General features: G+C 46.5%; 1 protein-coding gene across 3 annotated transcripts in view; it reads left to right on the forward strand.

Moving 5' to 3' along the window:
- Positions 1–19838, forward strand: part of DTNB (dystrobrevin beta) — a 261550-nt gene that overhangs the window by 49875 nt on the left and 191837 nt on the right. The window lies entirely within an intron of this gene.

Raw genomic sequence — 19838 nt, forward strand, 5'->3', positions numbered from 1 at the left:
CCCCGCACACTTCCAGTCAGTTCCACTCCATAATACAGTGGATGTTCCAGTCACACTATGAGGTGCGCTCTGGGAATACTTCAAGCCCACCTCACATATTCAGCCATCACGTCCAAATTATGCCCCGCCTGACTCCACTCTATAGGTCAGGACAGGAGTTAAGGGAATAATAATAACATGTACTTATGTGGCACCTTACCTAGTGGGACTCAGGACGTTCTTCAGTTCTCGGAGCTGACCAGGTCGGCAGCTGACTAGTAGTATATGTTAATGTTGCCCCATTTATGGAGCTTGTTTTGCTGACCTCGGACGGATGGAGTGTTGGGTTGGCCCTGCCGGGATTTGAACCTGCAGCCTTGCCTTTTTTAGCAGGCTTTGTGGTCAGGGATTTTTCCGGGTGTGTCTTCACTATGTTTTTGAGATGTAGAATATGTGACGACATGCCACACCCCTGGTAGACTGCAGAATAGAGTTTAGATACTCCGCACCTCAGGAACTCTTACATTGAACAGCTGATGGCCATGTTTCATCAGCAATAAGTATTTAAATGGAACAACAAGCTGCTTATGTTCACAGGCTCCTGAAGACGGCATTTTGAACACGCCGAAACGCGCGTCAAGCGTTTTCTTTTATCTCTGCACTTGGTAGCACTTTTTTATTTTTGTTATCACTATGGTTATTGATTTTTAGGTGTTTATTTATTTATAACTTTAGTAGGGAGAGTTGGTTCAGGTAGACACTAATGGTTAGACCACGGTGTCGAGATAACTTTTAGTGTGAATTGGGAGATTTTTTTTTTTTTGTGTGTGAGGCGTTTCATCTGCGTTTACCCGGTCCCTTGTTCTCTGGGGACCCTGTGCCTCTTCTCTCTCCCCGTCCTCGTTTACACTACCTTCCTGTCAGTCGGACACTAGGGGAACTGGAACTTAGATGCTAGCTAGTACTCCAGACAATTGATCCCCTGGGCACCGTTTAGTAGATCTCCCTTTTTTTCAAGTTAAACTTTTTGTTTGCATATCCCTTTTTATCCTTAGATTGATTAAAGGTAGGGCCTCTGTAACAGATCGACGGGCACCCCAACTGGGTACCTCCGTTGATGGATGCTCCTAGCGCTTCTTGAGGATTCCAAGCACTCTAGCCGACATCACAACCACCACAGGCCGAACCTCTCTTCCTTCAGAGTGAAGCAGAAACATAGCAATCCCTTGTAGCAGATCCCCCCAATAAGAGATAGGACTCCAAACTGAGGGTGAAGTAGAACTGTCTAAAACTTTATTTTACTTTACATTAACATTGCTGTGAAAACTCAATAAAATTACAAACAGTCAAATCATAGCAGGCAACATACAGTGACTTATTATAACATAATTACATATTTATAAATGGGTGGGGAAGACCATAATTAACACAAAATGTCTCTCCTGCATGCAGAATTAGCGATATGCAAATTACCAGTCTTGCTATTCAGGTAGTACATATTACTGTTGCTACCAACAGAGGGCACTACACAAGCTCCATAGCCAAATCCACCTAGTTGGTAGCAATCCTCAGCAGTACAGGAGAGCAGGCAATACATCCCAGGGGCCATAGTCACATGGCAGGAGGCTGGCAATCAGTCTTCTCCAATGTCCAGTGGCGAGGCACGATGATACTAATTATATACAGTGTCCACTGCAAGATAATACTAATTATATACCGTGTCCGCTGCAAGATAATACTAATTATACCATGTCCACTGCACGATGGTACTAATTATACCGTGTCCACTGCACGATGGTACTAATTATATACAGTGTCCACTGCAAGATAATACTAATTATATACCGTGTCCGCTGCAAGATAATACTAATTATACCATGTCCACTGCACGATGGTACTAATTATACCGTGTCCACTGCACGATGGTACTAATTATACCGTGTCCACTGCACGATGATACTAATTATACCGTGTCCGCTGCAAGATGGTACTAATTATATACCGTGTCCACTGCAAGATGATACTACCGTATTTATTCGAGTATAACGCGCACATGTGTATAACGCGCACCCCTAATTTTCGATTAAAAATCGGTATAAAATTTTATACCGATTTTTAATCTAAAATTAGGGTGCTTGTTATACTCGAATTATAATTACATAAAATATAATTACATATTTATAAATGGGTGGGGAAGACCATAATTAACACAAAATGTCTCTCCTGCATGCAGAATTAGCGATATGCAAATTACCAGTCTTGCTATTCAGGTAGTACATATTACTGTTGCTACCAACAGAGGGCACTACACAAGCTCCATAGCCAAATCCACCTAGTTGGTAGCAATCCTCAGCAGTACAGGAGAGCAGGCAATACATCCCAGGGGCCATAGTCACATGGCAGGAGGCTGGCAATCAGTCTTCTCCAATGTCCAGTGGCGAGGCTGGTTCCGCCACAGCCTCCCTTCCTCATTTTTTATACAGTGGAGCTCTCCTGATGTTTGTTTCCCCTTGTGGGACTCTACACATCACCTACTCCTATCACCTACATATAATTTGTGTACTCCACAGCATCCAGGGCCGGACTGGGGATACAAAGCAGCCCTGGAAAAAATCAATGCCAGCCCCATAAGTAACTACGCCATGTATTGTCACATGTAATACGTATGGCTATGTGTTGCCACCCGAGATGATGGAGTAATTATATATATATATATATATATATATATATATATATATATATATATATATATATATTATGTGTGTATATTACTCAATCATCTGGGGTGGCAAGACATGCATACATATACGCCTTACATATTATTGGTGTGTGTGTGTGTGTGTATATATATATATATATATATATATATATATAATATGGTGGGGATGGGGGACTGTGAGGTGGATGGGGGGCTTGTGAGGTGGGTAGGTGTCCTGTAAGCTGGGTAGGGGGACTGTGAGGTGGGTAGGGGGCTGTATAGTAGGTAGGGGGACTGTATAGTGGGTAGGGGGGCTGTGAGGTGGGTAGGGGGGCTGTATAGTGAGTGGGGGCTGTATAGTGGGAGGGGGCTGTATAGTGGGTAGGGGGCGGAGAGGTGGGTAGGGGGGCGGTGAGGTGGGAGGGGGGCTGTGAGGTGAGAAGGGGGCTGTGAGGTGAGAAGGGGCTGTGAGGTGAGAAGGGGCTGTGAGGTGGGTAGGGGGCTGTGATGTGGATAGGGGGGCAGTATAGTGGGTAAGGGGGCAGTATAGTGGGTAGGGGGGCTGTGAGGTGGGTAGGGGGCGGTGAGGTGGGAGGGGGGCCGTGAGGTGGGAGGGGGGCCGTGAGGTGGGAGGGGGGCTGTGAGGTGGGAGGGGGCTGTGAGGTGGGTAGGGGGGCTGTGAGGTGGGTAGGGGGGCTGTGAGGTGGGTAGGGGGCTGTGATGTGGGTAGGGGGCTGTGAGGTGGGTAGGGGGCTGTATAGTGGGTAGGAAGGCTGTGAGGTGGGTAGGGGGGCTGTGATGTGGGTAGAGGGGCTGTATAGTGGGTAGGGGGGCTGTGAGGTGGGTAGGGGGCTGTGAGGTGGGTAGGGGGCTGTATAGTGGGTAGGGGGCTGTGAGGTGGGTAGGAGGGCTGTGAGGTGGGTAGAAGGGCTGTAATGTGGGTAGGGGGCTGTAATGTGGGTAGGGGGCTGTATAGTGGGTAGGGAGGCTGTGAGGTGGGTAAGGGGGCTGTGAGGTGGGTAGGGGGGCTGTGAGGTGGTTAGGGGGCTGTGAGGTGGGTAGGGGGGCAGTATAGTGGGTAGGGGGCTGTATAGTGGGTGGGGGCCTGTGGTATGGGTAGGGGGATGTATAGTGGGTAGGGGGCTGTGAGGTGGGTAGGGGGGATGTGGTATAGGTAGGGGGCTGTGAGGTGGGCAGGGGGGCTGTGGTATGGGTAGGGGGGCTGTGGTATGGGTAGGGGGGCTGTGGTATGGGTAGGGGGCTGTATAGTGGGTAGGGGGGCTGTATAATGGGTAGGGGGCTGTGAGGTGGCCAGGGGGGCTGTGGGGTGGGTAGGGGGACTGTCTGTGAGGTGGCCAGGGGGGCTGTGGGGTGGGTAGGGGGACTGTCTGTGAGGTGGGGGGGGGCCTGAATGGTGGGTATGGGGCTGAAAAATGGTAAATACCTTTAGTTTCCTGTTGGTCCGGTGGGCAGCTTTCCAGCACCGTGCGTGGGGGCGGAGCTTGTGGTGGGGGCGGAGCTTCAGTGGGGGGGCGGGGCATGCGGCCGAAATGATTGGAGACTGTGCAGGGAGACTGATAGGTCTCCCTGCAGCTGCTGGCAGCCACACCAGCCCCCAGCTCCTCCCTCCTCCCTCCCCTCGGACTGACAGGCTGGCACAGTCCGAGGGGAGGATTTATTATAATAATCATAAGGGCTGTCAGCCCGGCCCCAGCTTAATGCGGCCCACCGGGAAATTTCCCGGTATCCCGGTGGGCCAGTCCGGCCCTGACAGCATCTAGTGGTGTTTTTGATTATTGCGGACATCCTCACTGGAAATGTAGAAATTCCTTCTGTTTGATCATATTTTGAATATTTCAAAATATAATTTCCTTTTTTCATGCACTAAACTGGATCGCTTCAAATGAACCATTATATAGATATGGTATTCATAGTAATTTATATAAAGTGCACATTTTACATTTCTCTAGTGCAATATATGTCACTACTGCAAGATAATACTAATTATACCGTGTCCGCTGCACGATGGTACTAATTATACCGTGTCCACTGCATGATGATACTAATTATACCGTGTCCGCTGCACGATGATACTAATTATACCGTGTCCGCTGCACGATGATACTAATTATACCGTGTCCGCTGCACGATGATACTAATTATACCGTGTCCGCTGCACGATGATACTAATTATACCGTGTCCACTGCATGATGATACTAATTATACCGTGTCCACTGCACGATGATACTAATTATACCGTGTCCGCTGCACGATGATACTAATTATACCGTGTCCACTGCACGATGATACTAATTATACCGTGTCCGCTGCACGATGATACTAATTATACCGTGTCCGCTGCAAGATGGTACTAATTATACCGTGTTCACTGCACGATGATACTAATTATATACAGTGTCCACTGCAAGATGGTACTAATTATACCGTGTCCACTGCACGATGATACTAATTATACCGTGTCCACTGCAAGATGATACTAATTATACCGTGTCCACTGCATGATGATACTAATTATACTGTGTCCACTGCATGATGATACTAATTATACCGTGTCCACTGCACGATGATACTAATTATACCGTGTCCGCTGCACGATGATACTAATTATACAGTGTCCGCTGCAAGATGATACTAATTATACCGTGTCCACTGCACGATGATACTAATTATACCGTGTCCGCTGCACGATGATACTAATTATACCGTGTCCGCTGCAAGATGGTACTAATTATACCGTGTTCACTGCACGATGATACTAATTATATACAGTGTCCACTGCAAGATGGTACTAATTATACCGTGTCCACTGCACGATGATACTAATTATACCGTGTCCACTGCAAGATGATACTAATTATACCGTGTCCGCTGCAAGATGGTACTAATTATACCGTGTTCACTGCACGATGATACTAATTATATACAGTGTCCACTGCAAGATGGTACTAATTATACCGTGTCCACTGCACGATGATACTAATTATACCGTGTCCGCTGCAAGATGGTACTAATTATACCGTGTCCACTGCAAGATGATACTAATTATATACTGTGTCCACTGCACGATGATACTAATTATATACAGTGTCCACTGCAAGATAATACTAATTATATACCGTGTCCGCTGCAAGATAATACTAATTATACCATGTCCACTGCACGATGGTACTAATTATACCGTGTCCACTGCACGATGGTACTAATTATATACAGTGTCCACTGCAAGATAATACTAATTATATACCGTGTCCGCTGCAAGATAATACTAATTATACCATGTCCACTGCACGATGGTACTAATTATACCGTGTCCACTGCACGATGGTACTAATTATACCGTGTCCACTGCACGATGATACTAATTATACCGTGTCCGCTGCAAGATGGTACTAATTATATACCGTGTCCACTGCAAGATGATACTACCGTATTTATTCGAGTATAACGCGCACACGTGTATAACGCGCACCCCTAATTTTCGATTAAAAATCGGTATAAAATTTTATACCGATTTTTAATCTAAAATTAGGGTGCTTGTTATACTCGAATAAATATTCGAGTGGGTGCTCCGATAATACCGACCGCCGGGCTCATTACAAGCCCGGCGGTCCTGGGGGGGCGGGCAGCAAGCGTTTACTCACCTCCGTGCAGCTCCTCCAGCTTCCCAGTGTAAATCTCGCGAGACCCACGGCCAGCTCTGACGTCAGAGCTGGCCGCGGGTCTCGCGAGATTTACACTGGGAAGCTGGAGGAGCTGCACGGAGGTGAGTAAACGCTTGCTGCCCGCCCCCCCAGGACCGCCGGGCTTGTAATGAGCCCGGCGGTCCTGGGAGGTATAATCGGAGCACCCACTCGAATATTTATTCGAGTATAACGCGCACCCCTAATTTTAAATTAAAAATCGGTACAAAATTTTGCGCGTTATACTCGAATAAATACGGTAATTATACCGTGTCCGCTGCACGATGATACTAATTATATACAGTGTCCACTGCAAGATGATACTAATTATATACAGTGTCCACTGCAAGATGATACTAATTATACCGTGTCCACTGCACGATGATACTAATTATATACTGTAACGGACCGTTTCACTTACAAGAGGATAAAACCCAGTTTAGGCGATATCCCCCTTTTCCATAGACCAGCAGCTACAGCAATCACCAATCTCCCGAACTGCAAACTGTACGAATTCTGGAAACTCCCGAACTGGAAACACAAGAACCCTGGAATCAGCCGAACAGGAAAAGCATACAATCCGCTTACACTCCTGGCAGTCAGCATACAATCCAATTCCCCAAAAAACGAGACGACACATCGGTTTGAGGGTCAAGCAGAATCTGAGGTCCTGGCACACCCAGCCTGGTTTTTATTACGGTTGTGCACATACAGGACACACCTAGGGGGAGGCATAAAATAACCAATCAAGTAACAGTACAACCCACACATCCCCTCCCCTCAGATAAGCAGTTAACATCATTTATTACATACAGTAAAAATACAGTTTCCACACATACTCTGTAACTTTAAAACCATACATCACATTCACATAAAAATACATATCCACAATCATTCAGGGGAACAACATATTAAAAAATGGCATGAATCAGACCAGGGGTTCAAAAGTTAGTAAAAGTATCTTTTGTTCCCCCTGGCTGGCAGTATTTTAATCTGGCTCAAACAGGAAAAGTAAAACATCCCCACAATGCATCCTGGCTTCCTCCCTTCTGCCCTGGAGATAATTGGAGAAGTAATCCAGTTATCTCACAGGTCAAAGACAAAACTCCATTACACATGTGGGGACCTAAATACAGGATTATGTTTTAAAATATATAAAGTTACTTTTTATACATCAAACATAGACATGTAACATATCCCCAGATAGCTCATTATTAGGTGAATCGCACGCAGACCACACAAATACAGTTTAATTGCTATGGAGCCAAAGTCTTTCCCATAGTCTTTCATTACATGAATAGGCTCCATGACATAGCTATCCGGGGGTATCACTGCTCACACAGGGCAAGTACCGAATGGCCCCACTGTGTCCAAAGGGCCAGAATGAGTGACATGCACTCTGCCAGGGCCGAATACGCTTTGTAAAAGGGCCCAATCTCCCAGGGCCATAGTCCAAAGGCAAGAGGCGGGCAAGCAGCCCCCTCCAAGGACACGTGGCGAGGTCCTTTTCGCCACATATACTGTGTCCACTGCAAGATGATACTAATTATATACCGTGTCCACTGCAAGATAATACTAATTATACCGTGTCCACTGCAAGATAATACTAATTATACCGTGTCCACTGCAAGATGGTACTAATTATACCGTGTTCACTGCACGATGATACTAATTAGTATCATCTCGAACTGTAAATGTACAGTTGGATTTTAGGGATCGACCGATATTGATTTTTTTAGAGCCCATACCGATAATCTGTGAACTTTCAGGCCGATAGCCGATAACTTACCGATATTCTGTACATTTACCATTTTGATAAAATAAACTATTTCTAAAGGTAAATGCACAAAATATACATGCCACATGTAGTGGATGCAGTGTGTTTAGACAGGGGAGCTGTGTGTGTGTAGTGTGTTTGTAGTGGATGCAGTGTGTATTTGTGTAGTGTGTGTATAATGAATGCAGAGTGTGTCTGTGTAGTGTGTATACAGCATGCAGAGTGTGTTTGTGTAGTGTGTATATAATTAATGCAGTGTGTGTGTATTTGTGTAGTGTGTGTATAGTGAATGTAGTGTGTTTGTGTAGTGTTTATATAATGAATGCAGAGTGTGTGTTTGTGTAGAGTGTATATAATGAATGCAGTGTGTGTGTGTTTGTGTAGTGTGTGTATATAATGAATGCAGAGTGTGTGTGTGCTTGTGTAGTGTGTCTATAGTGAATGCAGAGTGTTTGTGTAGTGTGTGTACAAAATGAATGCAGAGTGTTTGTGTAGTGTGTGTACAAAATTAATGCAGAGTGTTTGTGTAGTGTGTGTACAAAATGAATGCAGTGTGTGTGTGTGTGTGTTTGTGTAGTGTGTGTACAAAATTAATGCAGAGTGTGTGTGTGTTTGTGTAGTGTGTGTTTAGTGAATGCAGTGTGTTTGTGTAGTGTGTATGTAGTGAATGCAGTGTGTTTGTGTAGTATGTATATAACGAATGCAGAGTGTGTGTGTTTGTGTAGTGTGTGTATATAATGAATGCAGAGTGTGTGTGTGTTTGTGTAGTGTGTGTATATAATGAATGCAGAGTGTGTGTGTGTAGCGGAGTAGAGGTACGATCCAAGGTAGCTCCGCTGGTAGACAGGAACAGCAATCCAATACAGGTATCAAACGGGTAGCGTGGTTACAATCCCTTCCCTCCAAGAACTAGACGACACATAGCTTGGAGGTCAACTGTCAGCTTTATTCACACAATTTCTTTTATGGCTTTTTCCCATGCAAGGGAGGTAACTCAAAACAACCAATCACCTCACAATCACCTCCCCTCCCTCTCCTCCCCTTAGATTAACAGGTAAATTAATTAGAGGGAACCGAGTTTTCCCCAGTTTCTGAATGACCCCTAAATACGGGGGGTACGGGGATACACGAGGGGTCCCCTGGTAGGTCTGCTCTGGGTGAGTAACATATTCAAATTTCACCCAGATCAGACCAGGGGTTCGGGAGTTACAGGTATTTAAAGATTTGACCGACTGCAGGGACACAGTAGCCGAAAACGGCTCCATAGATTCTGGCCCTGTAGTCGGTCTACTTCTCTGCCTAGAAAGTGCCGAATAGCTCAGCCATCCGACCCCAATCTTTGGTTCGGATGAATCCCCTAAACTGGGGAATGCAAACTACCGAACGGCGGGCCGTTCGGCAGTTTGGATCATACGATTTGGGGATCCTGGAGGTCTGAGCGGTGTCTGGGTAGTCGAGCGTCCGATTTTAGTTCCAGACGCTCGACGACCAAACACCGCTGTTCGGCAGTTAAGATGGCCGCCGCCACGTGGAGATTAGGCGAACGGCGGCCACCCACGGACCCAATAACGGTATGTACACACGGATTCTTCTTTAACATGCTGGTATAATATGCAAGATACATTGACAGGGACAAATAACATTGTAAATGCGGGTTTTGGTGGCTGCTTCTGCCACAATGCTCCCCCAGAACCAAGCCAGCATACACAGTCTGATCCCAACGGATCGGCTTGGGGATGTCTGGAGGAGTACCCACAGATCACTGGTCTAGTTCCGTCTGTCGGGATAACCCGTCAGCATTTCCATTGAGCTTCCCCGGGCGATATTGGATATTGAAATCAAAGGGCTGAAGCGCTAAGCTCCAGCGCAGCAGTCTGGCATTGTCTCCGGACACCCGGTTCAGCCAGACCAACGGGTTGTGATCTGTGAGCAGGGAAAATGTTTGTCCATACAAATAGGGCTGTAGTTTCTTGAGGGCCCACACCACGGCAAGGCATTCCTTTTCGATGGCGGCGTAGCTTACTTCTCTGGGTAAAAGTTTTCGGCTGAGGTAAGCTACGGGGTGTTCACCGCCATCGGCTCCGATCTGGCTCAGTACTGCTCCCAATCCGAACATTGAAGCGTCTGTATGGACGAGAAAGCGTTTAGTCGGATCGGGAGCAGCCAACACAGGGGCATTAACAAGGGCATTTTTTAGGAGTTGGAAGGCCTGTTCACACTCTGGGGCCCATACTACTAATTTGGGAAGGTTTTTGCGGGTTAAGTCGGTAAGGGGCTTGGCTAGGGCGCTGTAGTTAGGTACAAACTTTCGGTAATATCCTGCCGTCCCCAAAAAGGCTAGTACCTGGGTTTTAGTGCGGGGGGTTGGCCATTTAGCTACGGCCTCTATTTTGGCTGGTTCGGGTTTTTGGTGGCCGCTGCCTACTCGGTGTCCGAGGTATTGGACCTCGGCCATCCCTATATGGCATTTACTGGGCTTGAGGGTCAGTCCGGCTTCCCGGATGCGGTCTAGTACTGCTCCGATATGGTCTAAATGATCGGCCCAGGAGTAACTAAAGATGGCTATGTCGTCTAGATAGGCGCAAGCGTACTCCTGAAACCCGTCCAATAGTCGGTCCACCATCCTCTGGAAGGTGGCCGGGGCGTTCTTCATCCCAAATGGCATGACCCGGAATTGGTACAGGCCAAATGGGGTGACGAAGGCCGACTTGGGAATGGCGTCCTCGGCTAGAGGAATTTGCCAATATCCTTTACAAAGATCAATGGTGGTTAAGTATTTCCCCCTAGCCATTTTGTCTAATAGCTCGTCTATCCGGGGCATGGGATAGGCATCGGATATGGTTTTATCATTGAGCCTCCGGTAATCTACACAGAAGCGGGTAGTTCCATCCCGCTTTGGCACGAGTACTACGGTGGATGCCCAGGGGCTATCTGAATGCTCAATTACCCCTAACTGCAACATTTCCTTCAGTTCCTTGTACATGTTCCCCCTCACTGCTTCGGGAATGCGGTAGGGCGGTTGACGGAGTGGGACCGGATCTAGGGTTTCTACCCGATGGGTAGCTAACGGGGTATATCCCGGGAGGTTGGAAAAAGTGGCTCCTTTTTCCCTAATTAAACTTTGGGCCTGAGCTTTTTCCTGGGGATTCAAGCGGTCTCCTAGCTGTACGGCTGCGAGATCCTCTTGTAGCGTTTCTCGGGCCAGCATGTCAGGGAGGGGTAGGTTATCTGTGTCCTCTGCAGCCGAGGCGCAGATGGCGGATACTTCCTCTGTGCGCTCGTGGTAGGGCTTCAGCATGTTCACATGGAACATGCGTCGGTCCCCGGTCCCGGCGCAGGGGCCGATTATATAGGTGGTATCGCAGACCTGCTCTACCACCTTGAATGGGCCCCGCCAGGAAGCCTGCAGCTTGTCAGTAGGGACGGGGCGTAAGACTAGTACTTTCTGGCCGACCTGAAAGCTGCGGTCCCTAGCTCCCTTATCATACCAGTGGCGCTGGCGTGTCTGGGCCGCCTGGAGGTTGTTGCGCACAGCTCGGGTCAATTCCTCCAGGCGGTTCCGAAACTCCAACACATAGGGTACGATAGGGGTGCCGTCAATGGTCGTCCCCCCCTCCCAGTGTTCCCTTATTAGGTCTAGGGGTCCCCTTACCCTCCTTCCGAACAACAGTTCGAAGGGAGAGAACCCAGTGGACTCTTGGGGCACCTCTCGGTAGGCGAACAGGAGATGGGGTAAGAACCGCTCCCAGTTCTTCTGAGTGGCTACGAACGTGCGGATCATTTGTTTTAAGGTCCCATTAAACCGTTCGCAGAGGCCATTGGACTGGGGGTGGTATGGGGAATTAAGGATAGGTCGGACCCCGCATACTTTCCAAAGCTGTTGCGTGACCTCGGCCGTGAATTGGGTACCCTGATCTGAAATGATCTCCCGGGGGATCCCCATACGGGTAAAGATACGCATGAGGGCGTCTACTATGGTCTCTGCGTGTACATTCGTTAGGGCTACTGCTTCGGGGTATCTAGTGGCATAATCTACCACGGTCAATATGTATTTCTTACCAGACGGGCTTTTTTGTCTCAGTGGTCCGATAATGTCTACCGCTACTCGGCTAAAGGGTTCTTCAATAATGGGCAGGGTGTGTAGTTTGGCCTTGTATCGGTCCCCCCGCTTTCCCACAGGTATCGCAAGTATTACAGTATTGCTTAATATCCTGTGATATCCCTGGCCAGAAGAAGTTCTGTAGCAGCCGATGTTTGGTTCGGCTGATCCCTAGGTGTCCAGACAGGGGAATGTCGTGGGCGATTCGCATTAACTCTTGTCGATACTTTCGAGGCACAATTAACTGTTTAATGGGTACAGGAATCGACCCGGCTACTACCTTTTCTGCATACCGGTATAATAACCCCTTATCCCAAGCATATCTCTCCCCATCTCTGCCAGTCTGGTCTTTATCTATTCTGTCCTTGTAAACCTGTAGGGACGGGTCCAGGGCGACCTCGCTACCAAATTCTAATGGGGCAGCCCAGGGTAATACAGTGTGATCAGGGGGGTTTGTGCTTACCTGAGCCTCAGAGTCAAGGTGGGGTGCCGTGGTGCGAGCCTGTTGGCGGGTGACGACCGGGTAAGCTTCCTGTGGAGGAGGCCGGGTAACAAACGCGGAAGTTAGCTCCCCCAAATCGTTCCCCAAAATCACATCGGCAGGTAGGTCCTGCATCATCCCCACTTCAATTTGTCCTGCCCCCGCTCCCCAGTCCAAATGTAGTTTAGCAGTGGGTACCTTGTATATAGCTCCCCCTGCCACTCGAACTGCAATGCACTCCCCAGTGAGATGGTTCGGGGCCACTAAATGGTTCCGTACCAGAGTGATGGTGGCCCCAGAATCTCTTAACCCCTCCAGCCGCTTGCCCTCCACATGGACCACTTGTCGGTGGCCCTGGCGGTTGTCTGAGGCCGCCTGGACCGGGTTTACCTCATGGAGGGTGCCCAAGGGTTCTGCTATTTGGGTAGAGGTGAAAGGTTGAGCCCAGGGCCTGCCCTGATAGCAGTGTACCGCGGCTCGGGGGGTGGTTGGTGGTCGTTGAGGGGTCCAGGCTGGTCTGGCCCGGTTTTGGGGACAGTCTCGTTGCATGTGACCCAGCTGGTTACATGCATGGCACCGGACAGATGCCCGGTTGTTGTACCGGGGGGTTTGAGACTGGTAGGTCCCCCCTGGTCGGGGCGGATTTACTGGGGTAAGCTGGGGAACAGCTGGCGTAGATTGCACTCTACTGGATACATGCTGTTCCCGTCGGGAGTCCTGATGCTCATCTGCTAGTTGAGCGGCCTCATGCAGAGTATGGGGCTTACGTTCTCTTACCCAGATCTGTAACTGTGGAGACAAACGTCGGTAGAACTGCTCCAGCATCATCAATTGCTTGATCTCTTGGGCCGTGACGGCTTTGGCTGCCTCAAGCCACCCGTCAGCTGCCCGTTGTAGGCGGTGTGCAAATTCTGCATGTGAGTCTTTTTCTGATTTGGGTAATTCCCGGAACTGTGTTCGGTATGCTTCAGGTGTAAGGGCATACCGTGCGAGCAAGGTTTGTTTTACCTTTTGATAGTCCCTGATATCCTCTGCCGGCATAGCTCGGTAGGCATCTGCTGCGCGGCCGGATAGGTTACCCGCTAGCACTCGTACTTGTTCTTCAGTGCTAATGGCATGTAGCTGGCACAAAAGTTCAAAGTTCTGTAAATAGCCATCAATGTCCCCCTCGGTATCATTAAATGCTTTGAATACCTGGTACGGTATTTTAGCTTTCGCTGGCGGGGTGGGGGCCGCTGTTGCGCTTCCCTGCGCTGATCGCTGCATAAAGAGAGCCTGTACATCGTTGTACACCTGGTCTGCTTTCTGTGCTGCCATGGCTGGTGAGAATAGAGCCATCCTGGCCCTATATTCTCTGGTAAACTCAGTTTCTTCCCCCTCCCTTGGAGGTGCTGCAGCAGCTGCGGCTCTGTCTCCTTCCATGAGTTCTGCGATTAGGATAGCCTTTGTTTTGTTGCTTGCTATCCTCCCTCTCGCTTCCAGTAACTCTTTTAGCGTGTCCCGTTTCAAGAGGGTATAATCTGTTTCCATTCAGTCCTTTTTAATTCCTGCTGAATGCCTCTTGCTGTGTAGTACGATCCCGTCGCTTGCCACCAATTGTAGCGGAGTAGAGGTACGATCCAAGGTAGCTCCGCTGGTAGACAGGAACAGCAATCCAATACAGGTATCAAACGGGTAGCGTGGTTACAATCCCTTCCCTCCAAGAACTAGACGACACATAGCTTGGAGGTCAACTGTCAGCTTTATTCACACAATTTCTTTTATGGCTTTTTCCCATGCAAGGGAGGTAACTCAAAACAACCAATCACCTCACAATCACCTCCCCTCCCTCTCCTCCCCTTAGATTAACAGGTAAATTAATTAGAGGGAACCGAGTTTTCCCCAGTTTCTGAATGACCCCTAAATACGGGGGGTACGGGGATACACGAGGGGTCCCCTGGTAGGTCTGCTCTGGGTGAGTAACATATTCAAATTTCACCCAGATCAGACCAGGGGTTCGGGAGTTACAGGTATTTAAAGATTTGACCGACTGCAGGGACACAGTAGCCGAAAACGGCTCCATAGATTCTGGCCCTGTAGTCGGTCTACTTCTCTGCCTAGAAAGTGCCGAATAGCTCAGCCATCCGACCCCAATCTTTGGTTCGGATGAATCCCCTAAACTGGGGAATGCAAACTACCGAACGGCGGGCCGTTCGGCAGTTTGGATCATACGATTTGGGGATCCTGGAGGTCTGAGCGGTGTCTGGGTAGTCGAGCGTCCGATTTTAGTTCCAGACGCTCGACGACCAAACACCGCTGTTCGGCAGTTAAGATGGCCGCCGCCACGTGGAGATTAGGCGAACGGCGGCCACCCACGGACCCAATAACGGTATGTACACACGGATTCTTCTTTAACATGCTGGTATAATATGCAAGATACATTGACAGGGACAAATAACATTGTAAATGCGGGTTTTGGTGGCTGCTTCTGCCACAGTGTGTGCTTGTGTAGTTTGTCTATAGTGAATGCAGAGTGTTTGTGTAGTGTGTGTACAAAATTAATGCAGAGTGTGTGTGTGTGTGTGTGTGTGTACAAAATTAATGCAGTGTTTGTGTAGTGTGTGTACAAAATGAATGCAGAGTGTGTGTGTGTGTGTTTGTGTAGTGTGTGTACAAAATTAATGCAGAGTGTGTGTGTTTGTGTAGTGTGTGTTTAGTGAATGCAGTGTGTTTGTGTAGTGTGTATGTAGTGAATGCAGTGTGTTTGTGTAGTATGTATATAATGAATGCAGAGTGTGTGTTTGTGTAGTGTATGTATAGTGAATGCAGTGTGTGTTTGTGTAGTGTTTATACAATGAATGTAGAGTGTGTGTTTGTGTAGAGTGTGTATATAATGAATGCAGAGAGAGTGTGTGTGTTTTGTAGTGTGTGTATATAATGAATGCAGAGTGTGTGTGTGTGCTTGTGTAGTGTGTCTATAGTGAATACAGAGTGTTTGTGTAGTGTGTGTACAAAATGAATGCAGAGTGTTTGTGTAGTGTGTGTACAAAATGAATGCAGAGTGTGTGTGTGTGTGTATAATGAATGCAGTGTGTGTTTGTGTAGTGTGTCTATAGTGAATGCAGTGTGTTTGTGTAGTGTGTATGTAGTGAATGCAGTGTGTTTGTGTAGTGTGTATAATGAATGCAGTGTGTTTTTGTGTAGTGTGTCTATAGTGAATGCAGTGTGTTTGTGTACTGTGTATATAGTGAATGCAGTGTGTTTGTGTAGTGTGTATGTAGTGAATGCAGTGTGTTTGTGTAGTGTGTATATAGTGAATGCAGTGTGTTTGTGTAGTGTGTATAATGAATGCAGTGTGTTTTTGTGCAGTGTGTCTATAGTGAATGCAGTGTGTTTGTGTAGTGTGTATATAGTGAATCCAGTGTGTTTGTGTAGTGTGTATAATGAATGCAGGGTGTTTTTGTGTAGTGTGTGTTTAGTGAATGCAGTGTGTTTGTGTAGTGTGTATGTAGTGAATGCAGTGTGTTTGTGTAGTGTGTATATAGTGAATGCAGTGTGTTTGTGTACTGTTTATATAGTGAATGCAGTGTGTTTGTGTAGTGTGTAAATAGTGAATGCAGTGTGTGTGTGTAGTGTGTGTATATAGTGAATGCAGTGTGTTTTTGTGTAGTGTGTGTGTATAGTGAATGCAGTGTGTTTGTGTAGTGTGTGTATATAGTGAATGCAGTGTGTTTGTGTAGTGTATGTATAGTGAACGCAGTGTGTGTTTGTGTAGTGTGTGTATATAGTGAATGCAGTGTGTTTGTGTAGTGTGTGTATAGTGAACGCAGTGTGTGTTTGTGTAGTGTGTGTGTATATAATGCAGAGTGTGTGTGTTTCTGTAAGTATGTAATTTGTGTAAAATGGGGAGAAGGGGGGCCTTTTTTTTTTTAGCCTCCCCCCCCCCCCTTGTTACCTGGCCAGGGAGGGGAGATATGGCATTCCCTTGTGGTCCGGTGGCATGGACTGTGCAGAGGGGGCCCAGCACACTCTTACTTACCTTCCCTCCAGCTCCCCTGTCTAACACTAAGAGTGTGCTGCCTGGCCTGCATTATCAGCAATATCGGGAACTTTATTGGCCGATAACGATATTGCTTAAAATATAGAATATCGACCAGACCTATAATCGATCGATCCCTAGTGGATTTCACTCATTGAGGATTTATTATAACAGCGAGAACACGAGATGTAAGTATTTTTGCTGAATTACAAAATGAACACACAGGGAATATTATTTAGTCTATGGATATGTGCAGGATTCATTTTGGGGGACTTTATGGTGTCTGTGTAATGTGTCCATCATGGTCTGTCTGTAGTATCTGGTCTCACAACAGTGTATGACATGTGGTCTCTCCACAATTTCTCTTTGCAGTGTCTGTATTACGTTCCGTGTGCAGTGTCTGTATTATGTTCCGTGTGTAGTGTCTGTAACATGTTCCATGTGCAGTGTCTGTATTACGTTCTGTGTGAAGTGTCTGTATTACGTTCCGTGTGTAGTGTCTGTAACATGTTCCATGTGCAGTGTCTGTATTACGTTCTGTGTGCAGTGTCTGTATTACGTTCCGTGTGTAGTGTCTGTAACATGTTCCATGTGCAGTGTCTGTATTACGTTCCATGTGCAGTGTCTGTATTACATTCCGTGTGTAGTGTCTGTAACATGTTCCATGTGCAGTGTCTGTATTACGTTCCGTGTGCAGTGTCTGTATTACGTTCCGTGTGTAGTGTCTGTAACATGTTCCATGTGCAGTGTCTGTATTACGTTCCGTGTGTAGTGTCTGTAACATGTTCCATGTGCAGTGTCTGTATTACGTTCCGTGTGCAGTGTCTGTATTACGTTCCGTGTGTAGTGTCTGTAACATGTTCCATGTGCAGTGTCTGTATTACGTTCTGTGTGCAGTGTCTGTATTACGTTCCGTGTGTTGTGTCTGTAACATGTTCCATGTGCAGTGTCTGTATTACGTTCCGTGTGCAGTGTCTGTATTACGTTCCGTGTGTAGTGTCTGTATTACATTCCGTGTGTAGTGTTTGTAACATGTTCCATGTGCAGTGTCTGTATTACGTTCCGTGTGCAGTGTCTGTATTACATTCCGTGTGTAGTGTTTGTAACATGTTCCATGTGCAGTGTCTGTATTACGTTCCGTGTGTAGTGTCTGTAACATGTTCCATGTGCAGTGTCTGTATTACGTTCCGTGTGCAGTGTCTGTATTACATTCCGTGTGTAGTGTCTGTAACATGTTCCATGTGCAGTGTCTGTATTACGTTCTGTGTGCAGTGTCTGTATTACGTTCCGTGTGTAGTGTCTGTAACATGTTCCATGTGCAGTGTCTGTATTACGTTCCGTGTTTTCTGTCTGCAGTGCAACACATTTTGTGTGTATTCTTTGACAATCCGGAGATAGGAATCTATTTTGAATTGTTTTTATTTAGTTGCACTGGATGTGTAAACATTATTATAAGCAAAAATTTTACAATTACTTGTCGTCCTCCCCCCCCCCCCCCCAAATATTTTCTATTTAATCTACACATTATGTTGTGTTAGGTATCATATGTTAAATGAGTGTCTGTATCACTTTTCGTGTTTTCTGTCTGCAGTGTCTGTAACATGTTTCTTGCGTTCTCTTTGCAGTGTCTGTAACCCATTTTGTGTGTTCTCTTTGCAGTGTCTGTAACCCATTTCGTGTGTTCTCTTTGCAGTGTCTGTAACCCATTTTGTGTGTTCTCTTTGCAGTGTCTGTAACCCATTTCGTGTGTTCTCTTTGCAGTGTCTGTAACCCATTTTGTGTGTTCTCTTTGCAATGTCTGTAACACTTTCCATGTGTTCTTTTTGCAGTGTCTGTAACACTTTCAGTGTTTCCTGTTTGCAGTGTTTGTAACACGTTTTGTGTGTTCTGTTTGCAGTGTTTGTAGCACGTTTTGTGTTTTCTCTTTGCAGTGTCTGTAACACGTTTTGTGTTTTCTCTTTGCAGTGTCTGTAACACGTTTTGTGTGTTTTGTTTGCATTGTCTGTAACACGTTTTGTGTGTTCTGTTTGCAGTGTTTGTAACACGTTTTGTGTTTTCTCTTTGCAGTGTTTTTAACACGTTTTGTGTGTTCTGTTTGCATTGTCTGTAAAACGTTTTGTGTTTTCTCTTTGCAGTGTCTGTAACACGTTTTGTGTGTTCTGTTTGCATTGTCTGTAACACGTTTTGTGTGTTCTGTTTACAGTGTCTGTAACACGTTTTGTGTTTTCTCTTTGCAGTGTCTGTAACACGTTTTGTGTTTTCTCTTTGCAGTGTTTTTAACACGTTTTGTGTGTTCTGTTTGCATTGTCTGTAAAACGTTTTGTGTTTTCTCTTTGCAGTGTCTGTAACACGTTTTGTGTGTTCTGTTTGCATTGTCTGTAACACGTTTTGTGTTTTCTCTTTGCAGTGTCTGTAACACGTTTTGTGTTTTTTTTTGCAGTGTTTGTAACACGTTTTGTGTGTTCTGTTTGCAGTGTTTGTAACACGTTTTGTGTTTTCTCTTTGCAGTGTTTTTAACACGTTTTGTGTGTTCTGTTTGCATTGTCTGTAAAACGTTTTGTGTTTTCTCTTTGCAGTGTCTGTGACACGTTTTGTGTGTTCTGTTTGCATTGTCTGTAACACGTTTTGTGTGTTCTGTTTGCAGTGTCTGTAACACGTTTTGTGTTTTCTCTTTGCAGTGTCTGTAACACGTTTTGTATGTTCTGTTTGCAGTGTCTGTAACACGTTTTGTGTTTTCTCTTTGCAGTGTCTGTAACACGTTTTGTGTTTTCTCTTTGCAGTGTCTGTAACACGTTTTGTGTTTTCTCTTTGCAGTGTCTGTAACACGTTTTGTGTGTTCTCTTTGCAGTGTCTGTAACACGTTTTGTGTGTTCTCTTTGCAGTGTCTGTAACACGTTTTGTGTGTTCTCTTTGCAGTGTCTGTAACACGTTTTGTGTTTTCTCTTTGCAGTGTCTGTAACACGTTTTGTGTTTTCTCTTTGCAGTGTCTGTAACACGTTTTGTGTTTTCTCTTTGCAGTGTCTGTAACACGTTTTGTGTTTTCTCTTTGCAGTGTCTGTAACACGTTTTGTGTTTTCTCTTTGC

This window comes from Pelobates fuscus, chromosome 2 (assembly GCF_036172605.1).
Source record: "Pelobates fuscus isolate aPelFus1 chromosome 2, aPelFus1.pri, whole genome shotgun sequence".
Lineage (NCBI taxonomy): Eukaryota > Metazoa > Chordata > Amphibia > Anura > Pelobatidae > Pelobates > Pelobates fuscus.